Below are 17,589 nucleotides of genomic sequence, written 5' to 3'. Positions count from 1 at the left end.
ATGGGCCAACTACTCTATGAGGAAAAGCTAAAGCAGTTAGGCTTTTCAGCCTGAAGAAGAGACTGCTCAGGGGAGATATGATAGAGGTCTATAAAATACTGAGTAGATGCAAGTCGCTTGTGTACTCTGTCCAAAAATATTAGGACTAGGAGGCATGTATTGAAACTAGATTTAAAACAAATAGGAGAAAGCATATCTTCACTCAGCATGTAATCGAACTCTGGAATTTGTTGCTGGAGAATGTGGTGAAAGCAGTTAGCTTAGCAGGGTTTATAAAAGGTTTGGCTAATTTCCTAAAGGAGAGGTCCATAAGCCATTATTAAGATGGATGTGGGGAAATCCACTGCTTATTCCTGGGATAAGCAGTATAAAATATGTTTTGCTTTTTGGGGATTTTGCCAGGTACATGTGACCTGGGTTGGCCACTGCTGGAAACAGGATACTGAGTTTGTTGGACCCGTGGACTGTCTCAGTATGGCAGCTCTTTTGTTCTTATGTTCTCAACTACTAAAATTTATTTATCTTAAAACCAGAAGGAAACAAAGTCTGTATACAGATTTCTAAACAGGGCATGGCTCTACTGTATTGAGTTTGAACAGAAGTTAACAGTAGCCTGCAAAAGCTGGAGGGGGGAGGAGGGGGGAAGGGGGGGGGTGTTTCAGCAGAAAAGGAACAAGAAAATTAACTTTAGAAACTGAAAGGGTGATTGAAAGACTACATTTCATATTAACTCCAGTGCTGTGAAGGGAAATTATTTTTGGTTGAGATGAATTATTTTGTGAGTGAAACATATTCTAATTTTATTGAAAGAGCTTCTGATAAAGTTTGAAGTAATAGATGGTATAGGTAGAGATTAAAAGTGTGCTAGTAGATAGCTAGACAGTTTTAATCAAGAACAAAGACAGGGATTGTTTTCATTTTATTTTCTAAAATAGTAAGATATACCAGTGATTTATATGGCAACCTGTGAATGAGGCACACTGAGTACACTGGTCCCTCCTTTTAGTTTACTTTAAGGATAGATAGTAGGTATCTAGATTCTTCTGCAAATCTTCAATCAAGATTTTCCAGAGGATTCCAGATTCAAAAGACAGCAGATGCCAGTTTTTTTCTTGGACTGGGCTAAGTGACTGCATATAAAAGAAATGGAGAAACATACAATTAGTGCACATTTTTTATCAACACAATTTGTGAGAAAATGGGGCTTATTTTTTATAACAGAAAAACATCAAAAAAGTGGCATAAAAGGCAGCTGGAAGTTTTTCTCACCAAACCATCCAAATAGCAATTTTTGAAACCCATTTAATAGACAAATTCTGGTTGGCCCAGGTGCCTTAGGCCCCACCTGTGGGCAGGGTTTAAGCTGCCTGGGCCAATCCGGCCCCATTCCAGAGCCGGCTGGCCTGCTAGATGGGCAGGCTTGGCACCCGTCCGTCCGTCCAACATTTAACAGGTATGGGGGGGATTGTGGGTGGGGGGGGGTTATGGGGTTGGCAGGGGGGGTTGCGGGTCAGCAGGGGGGGCTGATAGGGGGTTCAGGGCGGTCATTGGGGGGGGGTTGTGTCGAGGGTAGGAGGGCCTGGGATCCCTCCTGCTGGATCGGATTCGGGGGGGGGGATCATGGGACAGGAGGGCTTGGGTTCCCTCCTGCCCTGATCGTAATCGGGGGGGGGGGGGGGAGGTTCGGGGGTGCCGTGGTGCAAAAGGGCTTGGACTCCCTCTTGCCCCGATGTTGTCGGGGAGGTCGGGGGTGCCGCGGGGCAAGAAGGCTTGGACTCCCTGTTGTCCCGATTTTGTTGGGGGTGGGGGGTGATGTATCGTGGCAGGAGAGATGCCTCATCTCCCCTACCGTGATGCCATCACTCCTCTACCCGAACTGCCACAACCCGCGGCAAGAGAGATAGGGCATCTCTTCTGCTGCGGGTCGCGGCAGTTCGGGTAGAGGAGTGATGGCATTGGGGTAGGGGAGATGAGGCATCTCTCCTGCCACGATGCTTGCGGTGGAGGGGTAGGCAGGTTGCTGGGGCTGCTGAGCTGATCGCAGCAGCCACAATCAGCTCAGCGGCCCCTTTTTTGGCACTTAGACCTGGTTGACTTCGTCTAAGTCAAAACGTAGGCAACCTGCCTACGGTTTTGGTTATACCTGTTGTACGCCTAGGTGTAGGTCGGCCCACCTCCCGCGCACCGCCACCCTTTCCCCTCCTCTAAACATGCCTCTTTTCTCTCTGTGCATTTAGAGGCAGGGGAAAGGCCTAAGCTGTTTATAGATACGTCTAAAAACCAGCTTTGGTTACGGGTACTTGGACGATCAGGCTTTTTGATCGTCCAAGTAGCCATTTAGGCCACGTTTTAGACATTTTTTTTTTTTTTATAATGAACTCCTTACTGTATCCGGTATCCAAGTTTTATTAAAATTTGATTAAACGCCTATCAGGAATTCTAAGCATTTTACAATAATAAAAGAGGGAACACAATCAAAGGATAACTGAGATTCTACTGTAGTTGGTTTCCAGTTAACTGAGGATGGTCTGCTTAGGTCTACCTTCTGAAGTGCAAAATCTGGGATTCTGGTTAGATTTCAGGTTTACTATGTATGCTCAGGCAAGAGCAATAGCTCGGTGTTTTAAAATTTATCTCACTACCCAATGATTTCAGCACTGTTTTATTATCTCTACATCTTGTTAAGATAGACTATTGCAGTTCACTATTTTTGGGTGCACCTGTTGTTGCTACACCTGGGCTGCAAATGATTCTAAACTGTGCAGCTCCATCACTGATGAGCTATAACAGATATGATCATATTATCTCTTATCTGGAGTTGTTGCACTGGCTACTAGTCCTTTGGTATGTGAAATGTAAGGTGGTTATGTAAATGTTCAGACATTATGGATTAAATTCTGTACGTGGCGCTGAAAAATCAGCACTGAAAAAAATGAGTGCTAAGTACTATTTTATAAAGGGTGCTCAGAGTTGGGTACCATTTATAGAAGAACTCTTGGCGCCAGGATCTGTGACCAGTTTTGGGCGTGAGGATTTATACTAACTGAAGCTGATGAAGATAATTGTATTATGCAAAATATAAGGGGGAGGGGGGCGTAACTAATATGTATTAGATACACTTTTAGTTAAGGCTTTAAAAGACACTAATATTATAGCTGAATAATAGAAATCCTTCACACACAGCAAAGTATAAACAGCAGAATTCGCAGAGTATATATTTTTCCTCATAGAACAAAATATTTTGGTTTAATGTCTGGAACAAGATGCTGCGACCATAACAATGGATCCTTGAAAATGAGCTAAAAGTCACACTACCTAAAATACCATTAGTTGTTTATAAGAACATATTTTTCTTCCATTTACATAGTTAGGGCAAATATTGATGAGCTTGTAGTTGTGGAAAATCATGTGACTGTGGCCATGTGGTTGCAGCCTATGAGAGTGTGTTGTTTAGCAAGTGAGAAAGTTTCTGGTGGATATTCGCCTGTACAATGTGGCCTCTATGATGCAGTTTGTACACGAGGGCATCACGAGAAGATCCAAATTTTCACCTACTGGGTGGATGATTGCGTGGTGTGCTCCCCACTCCTTTTTATCCTTACTGCATGTGCCACCGCGGACTGTTTTGGGGGCTGGTCCTTGGTTTCAATTTTTGTGTCCCTTGCATATGGCGTGGTGGTTCCCCCCAGGCCTTTCCTTTCTTCCCTTTGGTGGGGAATGTTGATTTTACACTGGGGATGGGTATCTCGAGGTTCCAATTGTGGAAGTCCCGGGGCTGTGTCAGCTTGCAGAATCTTTCTAATGGGGGCATAGGGGCTTTCCCCACCTTTGCTCAGCTTCAATCCAGATGGGAGCTCCCTACTACTCAGTTTTGGACCTATTTACAGGCACGACATTACTATTCTTCATTAGTACACCAGTGGGGGGAGCAGTGGTCCCTGGGCAGATTGGATGCACAACTGGTGTTGGTACCCTCACAGATGAACAAGTTAGCCACGTGGTATAGGGTCCTTAAGCATGCTCCTATGGCTTCATATCTAGAGAGAATGGCTGGCCTGTGGTCTGGCAGCTGACTATAACAAAGCTCAATTTTTTGGACCTCTTTGCTAATATTTCTCTTTTAGTGGGTTCTATAGATCTTAGAAAAATGCAATTTAAAATATTGCATCAGGCTTACATCTCAAGGGCTCAGGGTAAGGCTATGGTTCTTTGGGATGATGCCACTTGTTGCCATTGCCAGAGGACCGCTCCTGGCCAAGCTCCACTGGCTTCCGATAATCGCCAGGGTCCACTATAAATGCGCATGTTTAACTTTCAAAATCCTATATGGTATCCTCCCTCCCTTTATCCCTCTTTCTTGGAATTCTTCAAACCCTAATACCACCAGATCCTCCCACAAATTAAAACTATCCTTCCCCTCGCTAAAAGGCATTTCCCACACAGGAAAGCTAGGGACCTCCCTTCACTTCAAAATCACTGAGCTCTGGAACAACCTTACCTCCCCTCTTCGGAACTTGAGCTCTCTCCAAGTTTTCCGCAAACATCTGAAAACCTGGCTTTTCTCAAAAAATGTAAGTCTCCCTCCAACTTAGAAATCAAGGAAACTCTTATATCTTGGCATCCCAAGTCCTCTAAATTTTCTTCACACTTCTACCTCTAACCCTCTGTTGTAGTTCCTTCCTATTTCTCCTACTGTAAACCGTGTCGAGCTCTACGAACGTGGAGATGATGCGGTATACAAACCTAAGGATTAGATTAGATTAGAACGTTTCTGGTAAACATGTTTGCAATAGAGGAGAATATGTCTGTAAGGGTCAGCATGACCTCAGTAAGCATATTATGCACTTCCTTCTATTGCTGACAAGAGGTGAGCCAAATAGCATGTGATGAGTTAAGTCACTGTTGCTAAGGAAATTACTAACAAAGTAAAATTAAGAAAATCATGTGACTTCAATGGAAACCAATAGAATATTGTTGAAATATGCAATTTGTAAATGGGTTATAATTGGATGATGTACCATAAGAACATAAGCATCGCCTCTGCTGAGTCAGACCATAGGTCCATCATGCCCAGCAGTCTGCTCCCGTGGCGGCCCTCCCAGGTCAATGACCTATAAGTGATCCTTTACTCAAAAAACATTTTGCTCTGTATAGTATCCCTCTAATTATACCCTTCAATCCCCTTTTCCTTTAGGAAATTGTCCAATCGCATTTTGAAACCCAAAATCATACTCTGCTCTACCACCTCCTCTGGAAGCACATTCCAGGTGCCCACCACCCTCTGAGTGAAGAAGAATTTCCTAGCATTTGTTCTGAATCTGTCTCCTTTCAATTTTTTTGAGTGCCCTCTTGTTTTAGTTGCCCCCGCCAGTCTGAAGAATCTGTCCCTCTCTACCCTCTCTATATCTTTCATGATCTTGTAAGTTTCTATCATGTCCTCTCTGAGTCTCCACTTCTCCAGGGAAAAGAGCCCCAGCTTCTCTAGTCTTTCTGCATATGAAAGGTTTTCCATGCCTTTTATCATTCTTGGACCCTCTCGAGTATTGCCATATCCTTCTTAAGGTACGGCGACCAGTATTGAATGCAGTACTCCAGATGCGGGCGCACCATTGCCCGATACAGTGGCAGGATAACTTCCTTCATTCTGGTAGTGATACCTTTTTTGATTATGCCCAACATTCTGTTCGCTTTCTTTGGGGCCGCTGCGCATTGTGCCACTGGCTTCATTGTTTTATCCACCAAAACCCCTAAGTCCTTTTCTAATTTACCTTCTTCCAGTACCATCCCCCCATTGTGTAGTTGTACATCGGGTTTCCTTTTCCTATGTGCAAGACTTTACATTTCTCTACATTGAAGCTCATTTGCCATTTATTTGCCCACTCACTCAGTCTGTTCAGGTCCCTTTGCAGTTCTTTACATTCCTCAACTGGAGAGTTTTGTGTTGTCCACAAATTTTATAACTTCGCACTTCATCCCTGATTCCAGGTCATTAATACATATATTGAACAGCAGCGGTCCCAGCACAGACCCCTGCGGGATGTCACTCGTGACCCCTTTCCAGTCAGAGTAGTGTCCCTTTACTCCAACCCTCTGTTTTCTGTCCGCTAGCCAATTTCTGATCCATCTGTGTACGTCCCCTTCCACCCTGTGGTTCCACAGTTTCCTTAGTAGGCGCTCATGGGATACCTTGTCGAAGGCTTTTTGGAATTCCAGATATACGATGTCTATGGGGTCACCTTTGTCCAATTGTTCGTTTATCCCCTCAAAGAAGTGCAGTAGGTCTGTTTGGCATGATCTTCCTTTACAGAAACCATGCTGGCTTGTTCTCATCAGATTATTTTTTTCTATATGCTCATTGATACTGTCCTTGATTAATGATTCGGCCATCTTCCCTGGAACTGAGGTTAAGCTCACCGGTCTGTAGTTCCCCGGGTCGCCTCTCGATCCTTTTTTGAAGATAGGTGTAACATTCGCTATCCTCCAGTCCTCCGGGATTATCCCTGTTTTCAAGGATAGGTTGCAAATCTGCTGTAGTAACTCCGCTGTTTAGTTTCTGAGCTCTTTCAGTATTCTCAGGTGGATTCCGTCTGGGCCCGGAGATTTGTCAGTTTTTAATCTATCTATCTGTTTGAGTATGTCTTCGAAGCTTACCTCCATGCATGATGATTTTTCCTCTTGATCCCCCTTGAAGATTTTTCCGGTTCTGGATGTGTCCTCTTTTGTGAAGACCGACGAGAAGAACGTGTTTAATCTGTATGCCACCTCCTTTTCCTCCTTTACCATTTCCTTCCTGTCTCCCTCATCCAGGGGTCCCACCTCCTCCCTCACCGGCTGTTTTCCTTTCACATGTCGAAAGAATGGTTTAAAATTCCGTGCCTCCTTGGCAAGTCTCTCTTCATACTCTTTTTTTGCTTTTCTGACCATGCGGTGACATTCTTTTTGGTGCTTCCTGTGCTTTTTCCAATTTTCCTCGGTTTTATCCTTTTTCCACTTCCTAAATTATTTTTTCTTGTCTCCTATCACCTTCTTAATTTCATTGGTTATCCATGCTGGGTCTTTTGCTTGATTCTTTTTGCACCCTTTTATAAGTCTGGGTATATACAGGTTTTGGGCTTCGTTTACCATGTCCTTGAATAAGGTCCAGGCTTGCTCCACCGTCTGCGTTTTCCTGGAGCTGTTCCTGAGTTTCCTTTTTACCAATAGTCTCATGGCATCATAGTTCCCTTTCTTGAAGTTAAACGTTGTTGCAATGGTTCTCCTCCCCTTTAGCATTCCTATTTCCACTTTGAACTGGATCATGTTGTGATCACTGTTTGCTAATGGTCCCACTACTTCCACTTCCCGGGCAGGTCCTTTCAGCCCATTGAGGATTAAATCCAGAATAGCTGTCCCTCTCAGCTCCTTAACAAGCTGTTCCAAGAAGCAGTCCCGTACAGTCTCCAGGAACTCCATTTCCTTTGAACATTTTGAAACTCCATGGCTCTAATCTATCCCGGGATAGTTGAAATCTCCCATAACTATGGTATTTGCGTTTTTACATTCTCGCCTCAATGCCTTAATTCCTGTCATTATTCCCAATAAAAATAACCAGTCATTGGTAATACGATGAGACTTTGACTGTGAACTTACTAATTTCAGTAAGCAATCAAATTCTCCTCAAAGCTTTGACTATTTTTAACCACACTTTTTGTGTGAGATTTCTTTCTTTGATCGCCCCTGAGATAGAATTAAGAACTGAGGACTATATGGAAGAATTAGGGGGCAGGTATGTGTTCAATTCACAGAATAGGCATCTACAATTTCATAGACACACATCGCAAAAAGTCGCACCTAATTGGATAGGCATGGGTATGGTTTTAATGTGGATGTCCATTTAAGAATTGTATGATGCTCAGCGTTCTTAGGTATTCTAAGACGTTTACATTTTCACCTAAAATGTAGGCATTGCAAAACCAGGTCTACTTTTGGGCATCAGTTGTGCGCTAGCTAGGTGCGAGTTAGGCATGGGCTAGATATAGTGATATGGGTTTTGATTTTTGGGGTGTACTCCTGTTTGATAATAAGGTAAAAATATATTTAATAATGCATTACTCAAGCAAAGCACATGAATAAATATATTGCATACTAAACATCATTCCAAAAAGGTTAAGAAAATAAGAATAAGAATAAGAGAAACCCTACTCACAATGGCTATGATCTTCTAAGGTATCATCTCACATGGCAGGAACCCTTGCTTAAAAGGAAGTCCCTGGGGCTCAGTGGTTAAAGGCACATCTTCCATCTTCCCAAGGTGGCGGGTTCAAATCCCTAGAATGGTCAGGTGCCCTAGCATATGTTCCTATTTTTTTTAATGACAATCTGCCATCTAAGTGCATATTGATGATGTCACAATGATGTCAAGATTGTGCATCACACATGTCCACTCTGAGCCATAGCCACTGTGAGTAGGGTTTCGCTTCTTATTTTCTTAAACTTTGGGAGTGGGGTTTAATATGCAATATATATATTTTTCATGTGCTTTGATTGAATAATGCCTTATTAAACATATTTTTCCATTATTATCAGAGTCCTCTTTACACCAAAAAACAGAAAGTTTAGTATGCAATATCTCGTGTATATATATATATATCTAATATAATAAAATGGTAAGCCGCGCATGCGTACCTCCTATGCGTGCGCCGGTTTTCCGTGAGCTCATAGGAAGTGCGCATGCACGGCTTACGACTCTTTGAAAGACGCGGCGGTGGCTACTCTCACGATCCCCGCCTACGTCGGACTTCTGACGCAGGTGGGGATCATGAGAGGAGCCACCGCTGCGTCTTTCAACTAAAAAAAAAAAAAAGGCAAGGCGGATGTTGGCCGCCGCGGCTGTCGGCGGCTGCAGGCCGTGCCAGCTGTAGCCCGCCGCGGCCGAGCACAAAGAAGGCCCGAACTTTATTTCAACTTCACAGACAGTGCAGCGGCTCCTCTCACGAGCCGCTCCTGCGTCGGAGAAGGTGGCAATCATGAGAGGAGCTGCCGGGAAGTTAGACTGCTGGGGGCTCCATAGTCAGGTAAGTGTAATATTGAGTATTTAACAGGCAACTGGTTACTGCATAAAGAGAGGCCTGACTTTTTATGCTGTCCTATTGATGCAGTTAAACTGATCGGTTAAGTGCTGGCCAATAGCTAATTCCACCCCCCAGAATGCCCCCAAAATAGCTGGACTAACTTTTTTTAAATTTTTATAAAGTACAAAGGTGGAGAGTATTAAAATAAGTGCCAGACTGGGCATGGGGGACAGCTTATGGTGCCAGGAACAGAGGAGGGAGAGAGATGGTAGGTAATGGTCTGAAGGGAGAGAAGCTGGATCTGGGGAAAGAGATACTTGAAGGGAGGACTATTGGGGAGAGATGGTGGACCTGGGGGAGGGAAGTTGGACCTAGGGATGGAAAGGAGGGTGAAATGTTAGGTCTGGGGGTGGAAAGGGGAGAGAGATGCAGCATCTCTTTTTTTCTCTCCATCTTATTGTTCAGCATCAAGGGGGGAAGGAAGAAGAACAACAGAAAATGGAGGAAAGAAGAATCCATGGGAGGGCAGAGAGCTGTGATAAGAAGATGCTAGGGGATGAAGAGAAAGGGACAGGGAGATATAGCCTGACCAGTGGAGAGAGGGAGGGGTATTCTGAAAGTGGTGAGCCATTTATATGAGGTCAAAAGGGAAATGACAAGATGAATGAGAGTATGGAGAGAAACAGAAAGAAACACAGACATATATTCTACCGCCAGCGGGAGGAAGGGAGACAGAAAGAAAAGAAGAAAGACACAGGGACAGGGAGAGACACAGAAAGACAGACAGACAAAGGGGGCCAGGGACAGAGACAGACAGAAAGAAAGACAGCAGGACAGAGAGAGAGAGATGGAAATAAAGACAGACAGACAGACAGACAGACAGACATATATTCTAGCACCCGTTAATGTAACGGGCTAAAATACTAGTGTATATATATATTTTTCATGTGCTGTGATTGAGGAACATAGAGGCCAAAAGAGTTTTTTCGGGAAAACAGCAGAGGAACTGGATAAGTGTTGAATGTACATGTTTGATATTTATCCTAGAGAAATGACTGCTTGTAAATCAAGAGGATATAAGCATGGCTTTTGAACTGACATGTGGTTTAATGCCAGAGGTGGAGGGGGGGGGGAATGGATCAGATAACTGGCACCTAAAGAGCAAGCAGGTGAGGAATGGCTCAGTGTATGAGCTGGAGGGAAGGAAGCATGCCTGTTGTAAATCTGAGTGTCTCTCTTCCAGGCCCTTCTGTATTGTAAATACATTCTTCTGCGGTTGGGAGTGTGTGGTGCAGTGGTTAGAGCTACAGCCTCGGCACCCTGAGTTTGGGGGTTCAAATCTCTCACTGCTCCTTGTGACCCTTGGCAAGTCACTTAATCCCCTCCTTGCCCCAGGTACATTAGATAAGAGTTTGAGCCCACCAGGACAGAAGATATAAAATAGTGGTGCTTCTTGGGAAGGAAGAACCTGCCCTGGAGTCCCCCTCTGTAAAATCGGGCTGCCATTTTACTGCATACAATGTTAATGTAAAAAAACAGCATAAAATTGCCGTTCTAATAATGTCATAACACTAAAACGCGATAATGTTATACCTGTATATGTCATAAGGACATCTATGCAACACCTAAAAAGCGAGTCTACAAAGCACGCACATAAGAACACTCGATTCTATAAAGGACGCCTAACTATATACTGTAGATACGTTTAAATTTGCTGGGCGTCGCTGAGCATGATTCTCTATTGTGCATCTATGTATAATAGAATCTCCTGAGTATTGTGCTGCTGGACGGTGTCAGGTCAAAAGCGCGCCGGGACAAAGGCGCGCCCAGACAATTGAGCGCAGCGTGCGCCGCCGCGCCACTCTAAATTACTGTTTTTAGTGCTCCGACAGGGGTGTGTGGGGGGAACACTCCCCACTTTACTTAATAGACATCGCGCTGCGTTGTGTGGAGTGTGGGGGGTTGTAACCCCCCACATTTTACTGAAAACTTCACTTTTTCCCTGTTTTTAGGGCCCCCATAAGGCCCCCATAATGCCGGCGCGATGTCTATTAAGTAAACTGGGGGGTTCCCCAACAAAACCCCCCATTGGAGCCCCTAAAAACTGTCATTTAGAGCGGTGCGGTGGCGCACGCTGCACTCAATTGTCGGCACGCGCTTTTGTCTTTCGCGCCGTTGTCTATGAACCCTGCTGGACGATGCCTAACTTTTAGGCATCCTTTATAGAATTTGCCCCTAAAAGCACATAAAGTTCATTGTCTGACGCTTCATGTGACATCAAGAAACTAATGTTCTACTTTTTTTTTGATTTGGATTTACCATTGTTTTTGGAACTTAGGTCCTCCTTTTTTTGTTTCTGTCGTCTTCCTGTTTAGTGGAATAAATTTGCAGTTGAACTTATTTGTATAACCTAGATATTTTATTTTTGGTTTTACATAGTTTATTCTGCATTTGAATGTCTTTTATGATGCGTGCCATTCAATTTTGTGTTTTGACTGCAATTCACAAATACATTTGGGAACTAACAGACTGAAAACTCCTTGAAATAAATAAGTAAATAAATATCGAGTTACTGTAACAATGCATGCAAAAAGTGAGGACGAACTCATTATAAGGAAAATTTTCAAAGCATTTTGCACGGTCGTGTTTTAGCTCCATTAGTCTGATATTTGTTTTCCCTTAATGCGCCCAAAAGCCCTCATAGTGCTCCAAATATTTTTAGTTATGTTTTAAAGAAGGCATTCCCAGGGCCAAGAGGTGTTTTTTCAAATCTATGGAAAAAAATAACCCACCCACAGAAACACATTAAAACAGGTCCATGAAAGATTTCTGAACAAACATTTGACTGTTTACTCCTCAAGCACATATAGGGAGCAATTTTCAAACTGCCCACATCAGGACGTAGTTAGAAACACATTTATAGCTTAGAAGAATCCAGAATACAAAGGTAGCAGGTTTATAAAAAATAAAAATAAACAGTTATGTTCAGACCAGGCTGAAAATGTAGCCTTAAAAGCTTTAACATATCCAGCATGCAGGAAATCTCTGGCTATAAACTATAGTACAAAGAAAGTGTTTAAAACAGGAGCAAGGAAGGAAATAAAAAATAAAAGGTACCTATGGCAATTTGCTCAATTGTCTGTAGCAAACTCTGAAGTGGAACTCATCAGGGTGTCTTGCAGTCATTTATCCGCTCTGTTGCTTTGGGTATGGTGACTCATCAACTTGGAAAGTCAGCTCAGGGTTTAAATTTTTCAAAGGAAGGTTGGGTTTAAATATGTTCCTTTTCTCTCTAGGTCATGGGGGAGAACATCACGCAAACCCTTTGGGATGAATTTGCAAATATTAACAGTTCGGAATAAATACCTTAAATGTTAACATTTTCAGACAATCTGGTAATTAGTCTTTCATTCAAGTGAGCCAGATTACTCCCTAAATGCTTGTTCCTTGCCTTCTTAAACACTTCCTTATAGTACATCGCGTTCCCTTCGGTCTACTAACCAAAAACTCTTAGTGGTTCCCTCCCTGAAAATTATTGGAACTCGGCGACAAGATATGTTCTCGGTGATGGCTCCACAACTTTGAAACACTTTACCTCAGCAATTGAGAGAGGAAAATAATTTGAATCATTTAAAAAGCTTTCTTTTTAAAGACGCCTTTAATCTATAAATTATGTAAAAAAAATTTTACATTACCTTCCAGGTTTTCACCTTCCCTCTCCTAATGTTTTTTTTCCATTTATGGTTCTCTTCTGTACCCTAAAAATATTGAACTGTAGTTCTGCTCTTTTTTTTTACCTAGTTGTCTCGGTTGGTCTGTATGTTTGTTGGTCTTCTTAACTATTGTTTTAAAAATTTTTAAGCATTATGTTAAAATAAATGGGATTTTTTGTTTTTTTCTATGTTGTAACTCGCTTAGTAAAAATTAAATTAAGCGACTCATCAAATTAAAATAAAACTTGAAACTTGAAACTTATCCTTGTGTAATCTATTTTGCCTGCTGAACATTATGATGGGTTACTTGAATATTTTGGACTAGCAAAACCAGGAGGCTGAATGGCTCTTTAATCCACATACTCAGGACATCTCTATCAGTCAATAAAGCAGTCCATAAACAGATATCAGTTCTAAACAGTGAAATTTATTCAAACTAGGAGGTCAAATAACTGAGACAGTGCTTCAGAGCAACCATTTATATGAATTTTATCCATCAGAACAAATCCATGTGGCCCCGTGATGTATTTTGTGTGGCCCCGGTCGAGGGTGATGCAGTGTTTTCCTCTGCTGCCCCCGGGTCTTTACTGTCTTGCTGGCTCCCTCCTCTGTCTTGCTGCAGCGTTTGCGCATTTGTGCGGACCCAGAAAATTTTTTTCGGACAATGCGGCCCAGGGAAACCAAAAGGTAGGACACCCCTGAGCTAAATAGTTACAGATACAGTTTTTCGGTTATTCTCTCTAAAGCAGTGTATCACAAACTGTGTGCCGTGGCAAAACAGTGTGTCTCCTGAGAATTCTGTGTGCCACGACACACTGGCGAGGAGGAGAGTTGTCCACGCCAGCTGCCTGCCTACAGGACGTGCCTCTTGTGATGAGAGGCACATCCTATAGGAAGTCAGCCGGTGCAGATGAGTTTCCTGGCCGACGTCTCTCCTCTTCTCCCTGCACCTCCTGGATCCCTCCACTGGCAGGGTCGTGGCCAGACAGGCCTCCATGCATGCGCGGACATCAACATGATGATGTCACGCATGCGTGTGACATGATTGCGCTGACTTCCGGGTGCCTACTAGCCGGGGCACTGGATTTAGTGTGTCACCAACCGAAAAGTTTGTGAGACACTGCTCTAAAGGGTCCTTTTATAAATATGGCTAACTATTGGGCATGCTGAGGTGTCCCATAGTAATTTTGGGATGTGCTATCCATGTGGGGATAGATAATGGGCTAATCAGCACATCTATACTGCCACATGCTGATTAGCATGTGCTTAGCATGTGAGCTGTACTGCCTATTTAATGAGTGGCAGTAGGAGCTCACGTACTAATGGCCATATGCTAATGCTAATGCAAAATTAGTGTGTGGCCATAAATAATAAAAAGTAGAAAACTCAGCCATTTTTCACCAGTGGTAAAAGTAGCCAGAGTATTTCTATAGAAGGGAATTTTTCCTTATATGGAAATATGACCCCTAGAGGTGTTTACGTGAGACTTTTGCTATTGGCGCCATTTTGAAGGTGGCATTGCTCCTGCTGAGGACCTCTGGATGTCCCCCCGGACCACCATAGCCCCCCCCAGATCACCAATGATTTATATAGGTAGCCTCTGTGGGGAGGAGGGCCTAGTGCAGAGAGTAGAGCAGCTTAAGTGGAGAGGACCGGACAGTGGCATAGCGAGGGTGAGAAATGCCCAGGTGGTGGTGCCCTTCTCCTGCTCTCTTCTCTGCCCCCCCTCCACTCCTTACCCATAGCTCTTTAACTTTCCCGGCGCAAGCAGAATCACCAACTTGCAGCCTGTGTCGGCTCTCCCCGGAAGTGACATCAGAGGGAGAGCCAATGGTGAAGAGCTAGAGGTACAGTGACAGGGGTAGGAGTGGGAAGGAGCAGGTGGGGTGGAGGGGTGGACAGGAGCCAGTGCCCCCCCCCCCCTTACTAAGCCACTGGGACTGGAGGGTCTTTAGGCCTGGGAGTATCAGCCTGTGGCTTTGCGGTCCAATGTTCCTGGACTGAAAAATAAGCAGCTAAAAGCTGGGGTTATTTTACCATGGTTCTGAGGCCATACTGATAACTTAAATTTACCACAGTTATCAGTATTGCTGTTCAATATCTCAGTCCTACACAAAAATTATCATAGTGGCACTTAGTCATTCTCTATGGAAGTTTTTTCAAACTTCCATAGAGATGTGGGTGGTGGTGGTTTGAGTATTTATACTGTACCAGAATAGACCTGAGGCTTTTTCTTCCGTCAGAATAAGACTCTCAGCCTGATTAGTGGAGTAGTTCTGTATGTATGTTATTTATTTACCCACTTCCACCAACTTATAATTATTTACTTGCAGTGTACCACCACAAGTAACATTGGGTCAGTTGCATAGTTGTTCGGCCCCAAAATTCATGGAAACAGGCTGTTTGTATTGAAGTGTGTGTTTAATATTGCCTTTAACAAATATGTACTGCCTGTAGCAGGTTATTGCAACTGTGCCTTTAGGAATGAGCTCTTCCAGCTCCTCCTGTGCATTGTGGGATGCTTTCCAGTGGTTGCTGACACTCTCTAGCGCAGTGTATAGCAAATTGTGTGCTACGGCACACCAATGTGCCTCCTGAGATTTCAGTTGTGCCACGGTACACTGGGAAACAGGAGAGATGCTGGTGCCAGCTGACTGTCTTGTGAAGAGAGGCATATCCTGTAGCAATCTCCTGACGCTGGCACCTCTTCTCTCTGCCGGCCCTTCTCTCCAGTTTGCCTATCTTCTCACCAGCTCTTCTCTCCTTCTCTCTGCCGGCCCTTTGCATATGTGCTGACGTCATCACGCTGACGCCAGCACACTTCCGGGTGTCTCGAGTCAGGGACACTAGGTTTAGTGTGCCCCGGCTCGAAAAAGTTTGCGAGACACTGCTCTAGCACATTCAGCTGGCAGCTGCTTTTGTTATTCTCTACTACTCTCTCTGTGTCTGAGCATCAGCCAGTTCTCTCTATGATCAGTGAATGAATGGCTTGTAGAAAGCACTGTTCCATTAAGGCTTTTTACCCTTAATCTCTAAAAATCACAGCATTATCCTCAGCAAGTAGCTAAAATACTCTTCCCAGTCCCTAAGGCAGGGAATTACGGGTATGGTAAGTTTCGAGAATCTAGCCCTGAGATTGCAGGACTTTAGGAAGATTATTATTGAATTCAAAGAGACTGTTATTCTTAGTTACCAAGGCTTTAATATTCTTTTGAATAGAAAGTGTTTCATTTTACTTTCACCTCTCCGAATGGCTTTCTGTTGAGGCTGTGTGCCTACACTCTTGCTTGTGCTACTATAGGGTGTTGGATGAGTTGAGCTGGAGATGGAAGTGCTCCTTGGTTTAATGAGGAATTGAGGGTGAAGAAGCGGGAAGTGCAAAGGTTGCAGTGCTACTGGAGGAAACAAACAGTGGTAGAGGGTGGCCATTGGCAAGAGCCACAATTTTGTACAAGCAACAAACTATGTGTTCCTTTTCTTTGGTTTTAAGTCTGCATTAAAGAACATTTGCATGAAGAATTGAGAGTCCGTCTGGAAATGGTTTAACCGATGATATACTCAGGGAGAGTCATTACAATTGTAATGTGATGCAAAAACATAGATTTGCATATTTTGCATCTCATTACTTCCTAACCCATTGTAACTTATTTATTGCTGTGGTATTTTGGGTCAAAAAGCATTAGGGCTTTTTAAGTCGTGTTAAGGCCCAAGTAATACGATTTAAGGTCCTAATGCTGCTTGATGAATTCTCCCCTCCTTAATCTCTATTCCTCGTTACTAGGCTCAATATAAAGTTGACTCGCTCCACAGGAATGTCTGATGTTGGAGGCTTTGCCTTTACTGATTTTCCTGAACTCTCTCTAGTCCCTGCTTTCTCCTTCTCAGACTGGATTGTGAAACACTTGTTTTCCTTTATCCTTTACTCCTCTCTTTATGAGGTGATGATGGACTGGCTCTTTATTTCACTGTTCACTTAATAAAGCAGTCCAGCAGCTTTCCCGGCTCTATAGCTGGTTCCCACTCCCAGTACTTTGTGGTCATAGACTGTGCTAGTCAGAGACCTTTCCCGTAGTAGGTAAGAAGATGCTGCATCCAGGAAATGAATAACTAAATTCTCTCCCCTTGCACTGGAGACTTGGCGTCAAAACCCTGGCCCCCTTTCTGAGAGATGCAGTAGTCAGGAAAATGGAGCTAAGACAAGAAACCCCTCCTCCTCTTAAGCTGAGAGTATTTATACCAGACCAACTTTTCCCTTGAAGTAGATCCTCCTCCTATACTATCAATCAGGAAGGAAGACACAGCCCCTGCTCTAGAAACTATGGGGATAAGAAAAGATCAGAACTCCTTTACTCTGACAGAGCAAATAAAGATTTCTATATTGTTCAACAGGAAGAACCTTAGCTGTCTCTACACTTCTGCATTTCCTGAAACAAGCTGGGTCCAGGCAAACAGCAGACAATGTGCTGTACTTTTTCAAGAAATTAAAATCTTTGTGTGGACAGCTTTCATAGTCTTGTCATGATCAATAAAATTATTCAGATAAATCACTAAAGGACTTGATTGTTTTTATTGTACACTTCTTCTGATGGACATGCAGAAACATTTATCAATAATTAAGAGACACATCTGTCTACAGAACAAAGACTTTTACAGTCGGTTGAAGGGGAAAGATAATGGACTCTGAGCATTTGTATCTAGCAGCAGCATTGAATATATACTGTAAATATTTTTAACACTAGCACCATTTTTCAAATGTTCAATATTCACTGGCACTGAATATTAGGGTCTAAATGTGGGCGGGCAGAGTGCTTAAGTGGGCCTGGCCA

The 17,589-nt window shown here is 43.4% G+C and overlaps 1 long non-coding RNA gene across 1 annotated transcript in view; it reads right to left on the bottom strand.

Annotated features, from left to right (window-relative positions):
- Window positions 1-12,288, bottom strand: part of LOC117354224 — a 96,023-nt gene extending 83,735 nt beyond the window's left edge. Inside the window, exon 1 of the long non-coding RNA XR_004538142.1 lies at window positions 12,168-12,288. This is a non-coding gene — a long non-coding RNA (uncharacterized LOC117354224). The remainder of the gene's footprint in view (window positions 1-12,167) is intronic.
- Window positions 12,289-17,589: the final 5,301 nt, after the last annotated feature.

Source organism: Geotrypetes seraphini, chromosome 2, assembly GCF_902459505.1.
Source record: "Geotrypetes seraphini chromosome 2, aGeoSer1.1, whole genome shotgun sequence".
Classification (NCBI taxonomy): domain Eukaryota; kingdom Metazoa; phylum Chordata; class Amphibia; order Gymnophiona; family Dermophiidae; genus Geotrypetes; species Geotrypetes seraphini.
The sequence above is the reverse complement of the archived record's forward strand: the minus strand, read 5'-3'. Positions and strand labels throughout refer to the sequence as shown.